Source organism: Salmo salar, chromosome ssa12 (assembly GCF_905237065.1).
Source record: "Salmo salar chromosome ssa12, Ssal_v3.1, whole genome shotgun sequence".
Classification (NCBI taxonomy): Eukaryota; Metazoa; Chordata; class Actinopteri; order Salmoniformes; family Salmonidae; genus Salmo; species Salmo salar.
Genome location: NC_059453.1, coordinates 45,545,174 through 45,558,768, shown reverse-complemented (window position 1 = coordinate 45,558,768; position 13,595 = coordinate 45,545,174). Strand labels below are relative to the sequence as shown.

Sequence of the window (13,595 nt, the reverse complement as noted above, 5' to 3'; positions counted from 1 at the left end):
GTGTCATCACTGCAAGCCATCATGACTCTCAAAAGCCGCGACAGCTGCTGTTTACTTCTGAAGATAACTTTAGCGCCGCCCTAAAAACCTGATTCAAATTCTACACAAACCTTCAAATAGGTATGTAATGACACATTATATGAACTCTTTATAGTGTTTATTTTCATTTTAGATGTGATAAGTTGGACAGATCGGGTGAAAAAAGACATTTCCCCACACAGCTTATCTGCCCCTTTCTCTATCACGCAGCAGGTTTCGCTTCTCCACCCAACATTTTCAAAAAGACCCGACGGAGCTGATTGCCTTCTTCAATCATACAGAGACGGGCAGCATGAAGGTCTCGTCAGTGATTTTGCTGGAAAGGGGAAAAACTGTGCTTTACAATGGTATTCATATTACAGTTGACCTGGAAGTATTACGTATTTTGGGTGCAAAAATAAGGTAAATTGTACATTACAGCGACCTGAACGCACAAACAAAACGGAGGTATTTGGACATAAATATTGATTATTTGGAACAAAAACAACATTTCTTGTGAAAGTAGCAGTCCTGGGAGTGGATTGTGACGAAGATCAGCAAAGGTAATACAATATTTCTAATACTAATTCTGAGTTTAGTTTGCCCCGAACTTGGCGGGTGTCACAATAGCTCGCCGCGAATACATTTTCTGAACATCACACGCCAATGTAAAAATCTGTTTTTGGATATAAATATGAACTTGATTGAACAAAACATACATGTATTGTATATCATAATGTCCTAGGAGTGTCATCTGATGAAGATCATCAAAGGTTAGTGCTTCATTTAGCTGTGTTTTGGGTTTTATTGACATATATGCTTGCTTGGAAAATGGCGTTGTTATTTTGGTCTATGTACTCTCCTAACATAATGTAATGTTTTGCTTTTGCTGTAAAGCCTTTTTGAAATCGGACAATGTGGTTAGATTAACGAGAGTCTTATCTTTAAAATGGTGTAAAATAGTTGATTGTTTGAGAAAATTGAATTGTGGTATTTTAGTTGTTTTTGTATTTCGCGCCATGCGATTCCATTGGCTGTTGGCTAGGTGTTCCGCTGTCCACAACAGGCTAGACTATCTTACCCGTGGTCTGAAATCGGAGTAGATAGCCAGGGCGAATTTACCAGCTAGTACGTCTATCAACAGTTGTTGCAGTGACATTCTATTGAAATGGATACTTGAATAGTGGAGTCTTTTGTTAAGACATGTAGCTAGCTAGCTAGCTAAACAATTAACCATAATCCCAACTCATGACATTACTACCCTGCATGAATCTGCAGGTAGCTAACCAACCAGATTCAATGTTAGCTAGCTAACACTACGCTATAACTAGCCAAGCAATGTCTCTGAGATAAGAATAATAACATCATATAGGTAACGTTAGCTAGCGAGCCAGCCAGCCAACGTTAGCTCACTAACAGTACACTTTAACTGGAAATTAAGCCACTTTCTGTCAAAATTTGAAATGTGTAATATCTGAAAATGTAGCTAGCTAGACTATCTTACCCGTATACATCATGGATGGACGCGTCTCCTGTCGGATGCCATGGTTGCCCTTAGTTTGAAGATGTAATCCAGAGACAGGTGTTTTTTCCATCTCCTTAGCTATCATACTCGAATTCCACTGATTTCAAAACTCGGTCCTCCAGAAAGTGGAGAGCAACGCTTATGCATTTTTCCTACGCAATACATTTTTTTTAAAGCCGCGTTAGACAGGATTACGTAGACATACTGACCAGCTCAAATAGGCAGACCAATCCAAACTCATCTCTCGGCATGTCCAGCCCACTCATTATCTCAGCCAATCATGGCTAGCGGGAAGGTTGCTTACTTTTTCAGTGTCTAAACCAACTTCACTCGTAATTTAACAATTTTATTCGTATTTACAAATGGCATACAAGTTTGTAATTAAGGCACATGAAAGTTCACATGTTCGAGAAGGCATTTCTGCTAAAAAACGCATTTTGATAAAAAAAGGTTTACGTTCAAACGGCTCTCCTGTGAAGTAGTAACCCACGACATACGCCTAGTTTCCTGAAACGGTTCACAAATGTGGAATAAGTAAAGTCAAGGGGTATAAATACTTTGTTAAGGCACTGTATGTATATATATATAGTAGACTGATGTCACTGGACAGGGAAGCCGCGAGGCTGGATAGACACATTGAAGCATATACTGTAAGAAAGGTGACACTTTAGTTTACAACTCCATTTCACCTGGTATCTTCCCGGTATTTTCAGAGAAAGTATTTGGTAACTATGAGTACTTTTTGGTGCTTACTTCAAAAAAGTATACATTATTTGAGCCAAACTACTTGCATAAAATGATTCATAACGGTGCTTGTTTGAATTGAATCCTAAAGTCATTATTATGTCCTAAAGTGCTTGTTTGAATTGAATCCTAAAGTCATTATTATGTCTTAAAGTCATTATTATGTCATACTGAGTCATTACCATTCTATTATATAATTTCTCAGTAAACACCAGATAAACATTAGGGATAAAATAATAACCAGAAACAATGACTAGAAGCCTTAGCAGTGAATCATCATGCCCAAATCTGACCTCTTCCAGTCAGCTGATTCGTAAGCCTAAAAAGTAATCCCACCACACAGTACAAGGAAAACACACTTGTTGACTCACGGTTGTACAAAGAGGATATAATACTAAGCAGTACGCACTTCATAGCAGACTGACCATGCTAGTGGGGAATTGAACATGGGAAAGTAAACGGTGACAGCCCCGTCCAAGCCCCCTGACTTCCCCTCTCATCCCTGTGATGTGCAGGGTGCTTCCTGGTAGAGTCCAGAGGAGCCGAGCAGCGGAGCAAAAGGGCATGGGAACACGAGGAGATCTGGACGGTTCCAATTGAAACCGAAGATAAAACAAACCTCAACAGGGCCACGGCCCCATTGGCCTCGGTCGGCCTTGGTTCACCTTCCGACTTCATTTTTACAAGAGCTGGCTTTTTTTCACGGATATCGGATTCTGGTGCATTGAATGACGTGTTGCATCATACATATATCTATCTCTCTGACGTTTGGAATGACAATGGATGATATTTCTAAATTGTCCTTCAGAATGATTCATTGCCTGAATAAATGAAAGTGTGGTTACTTTTGTTTTAAAAATGTGTATGTACAGTATATCCTAAGGTACTATACTAAAATATGCATCTAGTCTAGCCTGAAAAAATGTGTGTGTGCGTGTCCTTTCATGCATCCATCCATGCATGAATGCATGGGTGGATTAGTGTGTGTGTGCACGTGTGTCTGTACGTGTGTGCCAGTGTGATGGATGGCAGGCAAGTCGCACAATGGCAATGACCTCTAAATGAGCTGACCTCTCCCTGCAGCATAATGGCTCCATGTGACATGCATTACAAGGTGGAGAAGGTGACTGAATACCTCTTAATGACACCATATGGACCTCCACCTGGAACCCTAAATTCGGCCCCACTGACTGCCTGGGGGTACTGAATACACTGTCTCACACAGACAGACCCCCGCTCTCTCTTCAACAAAGGTCCCTGAACAAGACTTCAGTATTGTCGTCCTGCCATGGCTAAACAGACTCCGTTCTGGACGTTAGTGCCATCTGCCAGTAATAACCTCTATGACCTTGTGTCTACCCTTTGGCACAGAACTACAGAGCAATTAGATAGAAAAAACACTAAGAACAGTAAAGAATAGTACATAGAGATAAGCCTATCTGAAAATATGTACTGTAATAAGTCAGGTGTGCATCATCTAGGTAGTCTACAGTACATTAGGGAGTAATTGGGCATCAATACTTATTTTAACTAGAGAGGTGCGTACAAGCAATAAGGTAATGTTCAGCTGAGACAACATAATCACGGAGAGTTTACAAAGTGTACTGTAGTGGGTATGCCATTGCTAAGGGAGTCATATAAACACAACACAAAACTGTCATTCCCAAACAATCCTCTCAGGCTCTGCATAGCCAAACCACATACAGACTAGAGTAGAATAAGCAGAGTACAGTAGAACACGATAGAATAGAACACAATAGAATATAATAGAACACAATAGAATAGAACAGAAAATTACCATTATTATTCACACAGGAAACTTTCCACATGGACACTCAAATGTAATTCTATATATTATACCCTAGGAACTGACACACACACACACACACACACACACACGCGCTCACTGGGCCTGTCCCCATTCAGAGCACACAGAGCCTGCGGCTTCACCCCGTCTGCAGCCTTTGAACCGCATGGCTCGTAAATAAGGCTGCCTGCCACACTTGTGTGTGTGTGTGTGTGTGTGTGTGTGCATGCCGGCGCATGTGTGTGTCTGTGTGTCTGAGACTGTGAGCAGATGTGAGGGGCGATTAGAGTCCAGTAATGGGCTCCTGAGAGAGAAGACTCTTACACAGGGATGACCTCAGAGCCCAGGGATTTCATTAACACTAGAACACTGAACACACACAAACACACACACTAGAACAGAGCCCCCCCCCATGGCGGGGATGCCCCCCGCCATGGGGGGGGGGCTCTGTTCTAGTGTGTGTGTTTGTGTGTGTTCAGTGATGGTTGTCTCATGGTTGTCTCATAGCAGACTTGCTAATTACACTAGCAAAGATTATCTGACTTTTGACAGAATCAACTTTTTAAAAAGATTGTTCACCTCTTAAAAGAGAATTTCAATGACTTGTTGACTTAACTGGCAAAAAAAAAAGGTTAAATAAATAAATGTGCAGCATTCACGATGATTCAAGTTATTTTGAATTGAATTCCAGGAGCAGGGATTAGGACTGGGGAAACTAGGGTACACATCTAGGTACAGATCTAGGATAATATTAACCATTAGTGGGGAAGCACAAACATTACCCAAGACCAGTGTCCCCCCCCATGGCGGGGGGCTCTGTTCTAGTGTGTGTGTTTGTGTGTGTTCAGTAGGAGGAAGTAGCCCCTATACACTGGTCTTGGGTAATGTTTGTGCTTCCCCACTAATGGTTAATAATATTATCCTAGATCTGTACCTAGATGTGTACCCTAGTTTCCCCAGTCCTAATCCCTGCTCCTGGAATTCAATTCAAAATAACTTGAATCATCATGAATGCTGCACATTTATTTATTTAACCTTTTTTTTTTGCCAGTTAAGTCAACAAGTCATTGAAATTCTCTTTTAAGAGGTGAACAATCTTTTTAAAAAGTTGATTCTGTCAGATGGTCAGATAATCTTTGCTAGTGTAATTAGCAAGTCTGCTATGAGACAACCATCACTGTTCGTGTGGGGTAGGACATTCAGAAAGATGAAAGTGTTAATGACAACAATATTAATGGGATGTGTTTATTGATTCATGTGTTCATTGATTGAACCATATGATCAGGACAAGCAAATAAATACATATAGGCCACCTTTATGGCTCAAAATCATCTCCTGTTTTGGAAAACCTGCTCCACATGTCCACGGATACAGCTGAGTGGAGCAAGCCAAGCCAAGTCAGGCTATGTGTGAGGTGAGGGAGTTTTAAGTTAATTTCCGAGCTTGAATTTGCCTCAGTAATGTACTATCAAACTGACTAGGCCTATGCTGATAGTTGCAGGAAAGACAAAGATTCCTAACTGAAAGAAACATCTAAATAAAAGCATAACAAATAATATGAAATGGCCAATAATACTGAAATAATCTAAAAAAAAATGAAATAATGAACCCAGGGATAAATGTGAGAAACGTACTCAACTCAAACAAGCTGCTACTATGCTCCATTGTCCATCAAAACAACAAATTAACCAATAAAATTCTATTTAACATTCAAAAGAAAAGAGAAAATGGCAATTAAGTGGCTTTGAGCTCATAAAAGGTCCCTCCCTCTCGTACCTGTTGCCATTTGTGTATGTGTGTATGTGTGTCTGTGTGCGTGTGCACGTTCGTGCGTGTGTAACACTAGCTGAGAGACTTGGTGGCCTTTTCCTTTCCACTTGGCGGACTCCAACCAACAAGCCTGCTTTTATGCCAGCTGCACGGGGGTCTGCACCCCCCTACCCAGCGTAACCGAGCCGCCTTTCATTCAATCAAGCTACCATGGATCTCTCTCCCTCTTTTATCTATGTCTCATTCCCTCTCTCTCTCTGTCTGTCCTTATCCCCCCCACTCTCTTGCTATCTATCTACCCCTAATACAGCCCCTTCCACCTCCACCTCTACCACCCCCCCACCCACCCCCACCATCTCTTGCCCAGAATCAGTGCCCCGGAACAAGGGTCAGGGAGAGGGACAGCTGGCAGACCTACCGGACGCCCCCTTAAAAACGAGGTGTGGGCCAGAGCGGTGGGTGACCCCAGTCAGATGGTGGTCTGCTCTCAGGTAAAACATCTGGTTTACTGATGGGAGGGTGGGTAGGCACACACACACAGTCAGGCATACATGCATGCAAAAAGCAGGCAGGCACCTAGGAACACACACACAGACTGAGCAGGCCTCTTTATTAGTCATTTGGACAAAAAGCGCTGCCCTCCACCCTTTCCCCTCTGTCTACACAGTCAATGACAACGCCCGCCCTAGTTGCCAGCAGCTGCCCAGAGCTCACCAGCACACACACAAACACACACACACACACACACACACACACACACACACACACACACACTGGAGCGAAGCATACAGCCATTACCCAAAGACGTGGCAACATTAGCTAGTGCCTGGCTGAATGATTTACCTGTAGTTTACTTGACGTGACAGAACTTGCCATTCCACCACATTAGGAGTAACAGCTAAATTACTCTCTGTAGGGGAAACTCATCAGTTTAAACTTAAGATCTGAATGTGTTTTTTTCCCATGGTAAACAGCCCAGTGCAACTGAATGTAATAACACAGGTGTCAATGATACAGCTACTGTATAAAAACGAATAATGATTTATGTATTTTAGCTAGGTCATAATTCCCGATACAGAGCAGAATATGTGAATATCCTCAAATCTGGAGTTAGGCTCTAGTGGAAATTGTGAAAGAGTAATGCAACAGGTGTGAACAGGTTGAACACAATAGCATGGTGTGTTTGTGTGTGTGTCCTCTCTCCTGGTCTGTCAGAGTTAGAATGTGAAGGCCTCCCAAGGTGTTCTGTAGAATTTATAGGAATTGTGTGTGTGTTCCTTATGTGAATACCTAGGATAGGATCAAGTAATCCTTCTAACCCCCCCCCCTAAAAGATTTAGATGCACTATTGTAAAGAGGTTGTTCCACTGGATATCATAAGGTGAATGCACCAATTTGTAAGGTGCTCTGGATGACTTAAATGTAAATGTGCGTGTGTGTGTGCATGTTGTGTGTGTGTTTCTGCATGCATATGTGTGTGTGGGGGGGGGGTAATATGGAAGCTTCTCCACAAACTGCTCAAGCAGAGCCAATGAGACCCACCCTCTCCTTCATATCTCCCTTCCTCATTTCACCACATTCACTCAGTGTTCCCTCCTCACACTCCCCATATTCATCCAACACAATAGATCCATTTACTCGTGGTAATCAAGGATTACAGTAAACCTGTATTGCATTCACCTCTCTCTCTAAAGCCTAAATTAAATGGTAATTGTAGGGGTTATTGGGTAAATGGTCACTGCAAAGAGACAGTGAGACACGGAGGTATGAGGTTTTGATAACTATGAGATTATTATGAGACATTATAAGGGGGTCGTATGCTTATGATAAGTCTTATAATGCATTATTTCTGCATCATCAGGCAATATAATTGCAAGCTTTAAGTAAAGTGTTACTAAGGTTTTAAAGGAGAACAATCATCTGATTTTACAATTAGAATAGGAATAGATATATTTAAAACCCAAGAAACAATTTCCTTCAATGTTTTATTTCAAACGCTGTTCTCGTTCTAATTATTCATTGTGGAATCTAAAGTCATAGTTCCACAGACGGACGTTGTGGTCAGAGTTCTTTGGTTGCAGCCTATGGAACGAAGGCTTAAATCCAGAGGCGTATTGTTGATGGAAAGTTTACACACAGTTCAGTTCAATGCTTTGACGGAGTTGCATTAAACCTGCCTCGTGATTTAAAATGTGTTTTTAGAGGAAATAAATTGATAAGTGAATGTGACCAAAACAGCTGCATGTTACATTTAGCTTGCTGCTTTTATGGCCATTAGCTGTCCCCAGTGAACAGAATATAAATACAGTATGAACTACTAAATAAATATTAAGACATCTGGGTTGAGGGTTAACAACCAAAACAGTGAGATGCTGCTATAATTTAAATCATTTGATTATTGAGAACCCTATTGAAACAGTGTGAAATGCTTTGCATTTGATGAACAGTGAATAGAAGAGAATACTATATTCTGGTCGACAGATTGATTTAGCAAATAAAGTGAAGTTCACTAGTCCTTTTGAAAACACCATCTTTTGACTTATTCAGGATATCTGCATGTGCTGCTTTAGTGCACACACTTAGGACAGTCCCAAGCCATTGCATTTATCCCGAGTGGATCAATTGCATTTATCCCGAGTGGCTCTATTGAACAGAGGATTGGTTGACCATACAGGCTGAGTCCCAGAATTCAAGCCCCCTGCCTCCCAGTGAGAGACAAATGTGCTAGCTGTGAAATAATGAAATTAGTGGAGATAAAGTCAGGAAGAGCAGAGCTTCCTATGAAAATATGTATAATTCCACAAACTTTTGGCTACAGAGGAGTTTTGAATTAATTTGTGTTTTCTTAAGAGGGGGTGCCTCGCGGTACAGGATGGGAAATTCTCCTCGATCCAGGACTTTGGGCTCCTGCTTATTCACTATTTATTAGACTCAAGTAATAGGAACCATGAAGGGAGAGGGTCCCGCGAAGCAGAAGGCCATTCCAAAAATGGGGCCTAATATCATTAAGATACAAAACAGAGTGTTAAATCAAACACACCCCAGTACACACTGCCTTCGGTATGTGGTCCACTTTTTTTAATTTTCCCAGATGTTGTTTGTGTGTGTAGAAATTCAGATATGGAGCAAGTTCCTGATCATTTATATTCAGTTGTATATATTATATTCAGCATTGATACAAAAAATATACTGCTTGAGCTGATATTTTCTCCGCAAGTATATTTCAGATAACTAATTGACTTGGACGAGAGGTGATAAGTCAAAGATTTTTTATAAAATTGGGGAAAATAGTTGATATGAGGCATATTTTACTAGATTTAATACTTGGTTGTTTGCTGAAATACAAAATGGTGGGTTGCAGTCTTTCTGCCCATTCAGTTACATGAAAAATGTAAAATTCTGATGGATTTGCTCAAAACTTTGTAATCGGTTAGAAACAAAACTAATACTCTTCCTGGGTCTTCACCACATGCATATATATGAATTAGGGCATAATTGAGTACAATTTCAGCCAAAGCAGCTGAATAATTGTATCTTCAGTTAACTGATTAAGTTAGGCCTACTAGTGTGAAGCACTAGATTATATTCATTTTAAATAAAATAAGGGTATGTAATAGCGTTCTTATTTTTCTGATGGAAAGATAGGCATATTTGATCACCTCAACAAGTCAAGTAAATGTAATATCCATATGCAAGCAATGACTGAACATTTGCCACATGCACTATTAAGTGTGGATCAAGATGTCAATGGAACCATTGTCTGCATTTCTCAGACACCGAATAATGGTTTTGTTATTTTTTGTGCTGAGAGCAAGAAGGAGAGATCCAGACATGGCTACTTCTGACTGAAGCTCTCATGATCTACGAGTGTTTAAAGGTATTTGGAATGGCTACCAAAACACAGGAGGCGATTTTAGATTGGAGCTATGAAGGGGTCCTTGAGAAATATGAATACCCGTCTTTGAAAAATGCTTAGCGTGGTTCCCTTAAATGACTTAATTAGGTTCCTGGCGAGGAAAGGGCCTCCGTGATTTAGGTGTAATCTTCAGTACTTAGGCCAAGAACAAGTGTTGAAAGGATTCAACTGCCACTAAGGAAAACAAAGAACTTTAAGGAAAAGTAGGACAGAATGGTAAACTCCCCCAACATTCCCCGTAGTACACAGACAGACACTTTACTCAAACACACACACACACACACACACACACACACACACACACAAAAAAAATACGTGATTTAGAATAACTGTGAAATTAACTGTGAAATGTATATTTTTCTAAACTTACAAGGCAGTAACTGGACAACTCAAACCAAGTTATGTTGCCTTAAACTGTAATTGCTGCCATAGAGTAAAAAGGCAACGTTAGGTAATATATTATGGGTGCATGTAAAAGTTGGATTCCCTGGAAACTTAACTGTAGCCTATTATATAATTTACAATGGCGCAATGGGTATTGTATGCAATATGCATAGAAGTATATTGATCATAACTCATAGATCATAGCTATTGTTTTATATTATAATATTTGGCTGTCAAGTAACGTTAGGCCTTTACCTGCAGTGCAATATATTTCAGTTTTAAATTAGGAAAATATAGATTACTGTACATAGGCTACTCATTGGAAATAGGATTGAAATGTTTTTGAAATTGTCTGATGGGCTACTTCATTAAATGCATAGTAATTTGCTGTAATTCCATTCCAATTTAACTAGAGTAAATAAAAATGCTAAAAATTGCTGATTGGAGTTGATTTAAAAATACAATAGGCACAAGCGCAACCCATATTATCGTTACATTATGTAATATACTAATGCTGATATGGCATTGCCTCGCTAAAGTATTGTTTGTATAGTTTATTATAGTGTACTATGACAACAACAAAAACAATACAGGCCTACTTTAAGTTAAATTGAAACTTGTTCTGTAGCATTGTAGCCTGACCTATAGGCCTACAGATAATTCAAGCGCTCATAAAAATCGTTTAATTCCACACATAATGAACACATGCTATAACACCTTTTCTGAACAGGCAATAAGACTTTTGAAAAGCAGCATGACATGATACATTCAATCATATGCTATTAATCCACTTACCATGATTTGTGTCTAGGTCAGGAAAAATAAAATGCCGGTATTTTTTTCAACAGTGTTGTCTCTCCATATCACGTAGTGTGTTCAACACTCTAGAGCAAAACGTCTTCCACAGATGAAACTGGAACGCTCAATGGTCAAGCTGAAGTCACAGCACGTCTTTTCTCACTGTCTATGCATATATCTTCTTCAAAGTGATGACTGTAGATTTTAGAATTGTATGCGCAGTTCGTTTGGACTTCTTGAAACGTTCGTGTATGGTCGAATAACCCGAAATGGCAGCTATCATCCAAATCTAAATGTACGTTTTCATCCAAAACATTGCGCCGTTTCTCGTATAGTGTCATATACACCTTCTGGAGCGTGTTTGCTTTGACGCTGGTAGGGAAGTGATGTTATGCAAATAGAAAAATCTTGGTTCCTCCTCCTGAGGGTGTTCTCAATACCCCACGAGCCGAGTGCTGTACAGTGCATTTGTGTGTGTGTGTGTGTGTGTGTGTGTGAGTGTGAGTGTGATCCCCGCGCGCGACCGTGCGTGTTCCATTACGCAGGAGTTGCTTTCAATTGACTCTCTTTATTCTTCAGTTAACAAAATAGCTCAAGCAGAGTTGAGCTCTTCCTTTATCTCTTTATCTCACATTTACATCTTTGTTTGGTCAAGAGTGCCTCTCTCGACTGTTGTTTACACAAAGACAACTGTTGTTTACACAAAAAGAGAAGAAGAGCTCACTAGCTAAGGGCTTTTCTCTGAAAGTCTGTGATGGTGTTGACAGTAGGCTACTTCAGATGTGTGGATGGATCATTCAATTCTAATGACCCTAGGCTATTGGCTGGTTTCTATAGGTCGTTAATGTGTGTACATTTTGAGATCTTCTAGGCTTCTACTTTTAAAGTAACACTTTTAACCTGCTTATATAAAGTAACGATTTTATATATGAAGCAGGCTTTAAAAAATGGTCAAAGAATCCAGCCACCCAAGTCATAGACTGTTCTCTCTGCAAAGAATCCAGCCACCCAGGTCATAGACTGTTCTCCCCGCTACCCTAAATCAATCGGTAATGATGAACCAAGTCTGGAACCAAAAGGATCCTGAACAGCTTCTACCCCCATGCCATAAGACTAACGAAATAGCTGCATTGACCCCTTTTGGTCAAATTTTCACATATGCTGTTGTTACTGTTTAATATCTGTCACTTTATACCTAGTTATATGTACATACATTTGAAGTTGGAAGTTTACATACACTTAGGTTATAGTCATTAAAACTTGTTTTTCAACCACTCCACAGATTTCTTGTTAACAAACTATAGTTTTGACAAGTCGGTTAGGACATCTACTATGTGCATGACAAAATACATTTTTCCAACAATTGTTTACAGACAGATTATTTCACTTATAATTCACTGTATCACAATTCCAGTGGGTTAGAAGTAAATACACTAAGTTGACCGTGCCTTTAAATGGCTTGGAAAATTCTAGAAAATAATGTCATGGCTTTAGAAGCTTCTGATAGGCTAATTGACATCATTTGAGTCAATTGGAGGTGTACCTATGGATGTATTTCAAGGCCTATCTTCAAACGCAGTGCCTCTTTGCTTGACATCATGGGAAAATCTAAATAAATCAGCCAAGACCTCAGAAAAAAATGGTAGACTTCCCCAAGTCTGGTTCATCCTTGGGAGCAATTTCCAAACGCCTGAAGGTACCACGTTCATCTGTACAAACAATAGTACGCAAGTATAAACACCATGGGACCACACAGCCGTCATACTGCTCAGGAAGGAGACGCGTTCTGTCTCCTAGAGATGAACATTGGTGTGAAAAGTGCAAATCAATCCCAGAACAACAGCAAAGGACCTTGTGAAGATGCTGGAGGAAACAGGTACAAAAGTATCTATATCCACAGTGAAACACGTCCTATATCGACATAACCTGAAAGGCGGCTCAGCAAGGAAGAAGCCACTGCTCCAAAGCCACCATAAAAAAGCCAGACTACAGTTTGCAACTGCACTTGGAGACAAATATCATACTTTTTGGAGAAATGTTCTCTGGTCTGATGAAACAAAAATAGAACTGTTTGGCCATAATGACTATCGTTATGTTTGGAGGGAAAATGGGGAGGCTTGCAAGACGAAGCACACCATCCCAACCCTGAAACACGTGGTGGCAGCATCTTGTTGTGGGGGTGCTTTGCTGCAGGAGGGACTGGTGCACTTCACAAAATACATGGCATCATGAGGCAGGAAAATAATGTAGATATATTGAAGCAACATCTCAAAACATCAGTCAGGAAGTTAAAGCTTGGTTGCAAATGGGTCTTCCAAATGGACAATGACCCCAAGCATACTTCCAAAGTTGTGGCAAAATGGCTTAAGGACAACAAAGTCAAGGTATTGGAGTGTCCATCACAAAGCCCTGACCTCAACCCTATAGAATTTTTTGGGGCAGAACTGAAAAAGTATGTGCAAGCAAGGAGGCATACAAACCTGACTCAGTTACACCAGCTCTGTCAGGAGGAATGGGCCAAAATTCACCAAACTTATTGTGGGAAGCTTGTGGAAGGCTACCTGAAACGTTTGACCCAAGTTAAACAATTTAAAGGCAATGCTACCAAATACTAATTGAGTGTATGTAAACTT

General features: G+C 40.3%; 1 protein-coding gene across 1 annotated transcript in view; it reads right to left on the bottom strand.

The window, feature by feature from the left end:
- Positions 1–11,349, bottom strand: part of LOC106565282 (eyes absent homolog 2) — a 71,403-nt gene extending 60,054 nt beyond the window's left edge. Inside the window, exon 1 of the mRNA XM_014132221.2 lies at positions 10,960–11,349. The gene's annotated coding sequence lies outside the window, so the exon portion shown is untranslated. The remainder of the gene's footprint in view (positions 1–10,959) is intronic.
- Between the last annotated feature and the right edge of the window lie 2,246 nt (positions 11,350–13,595).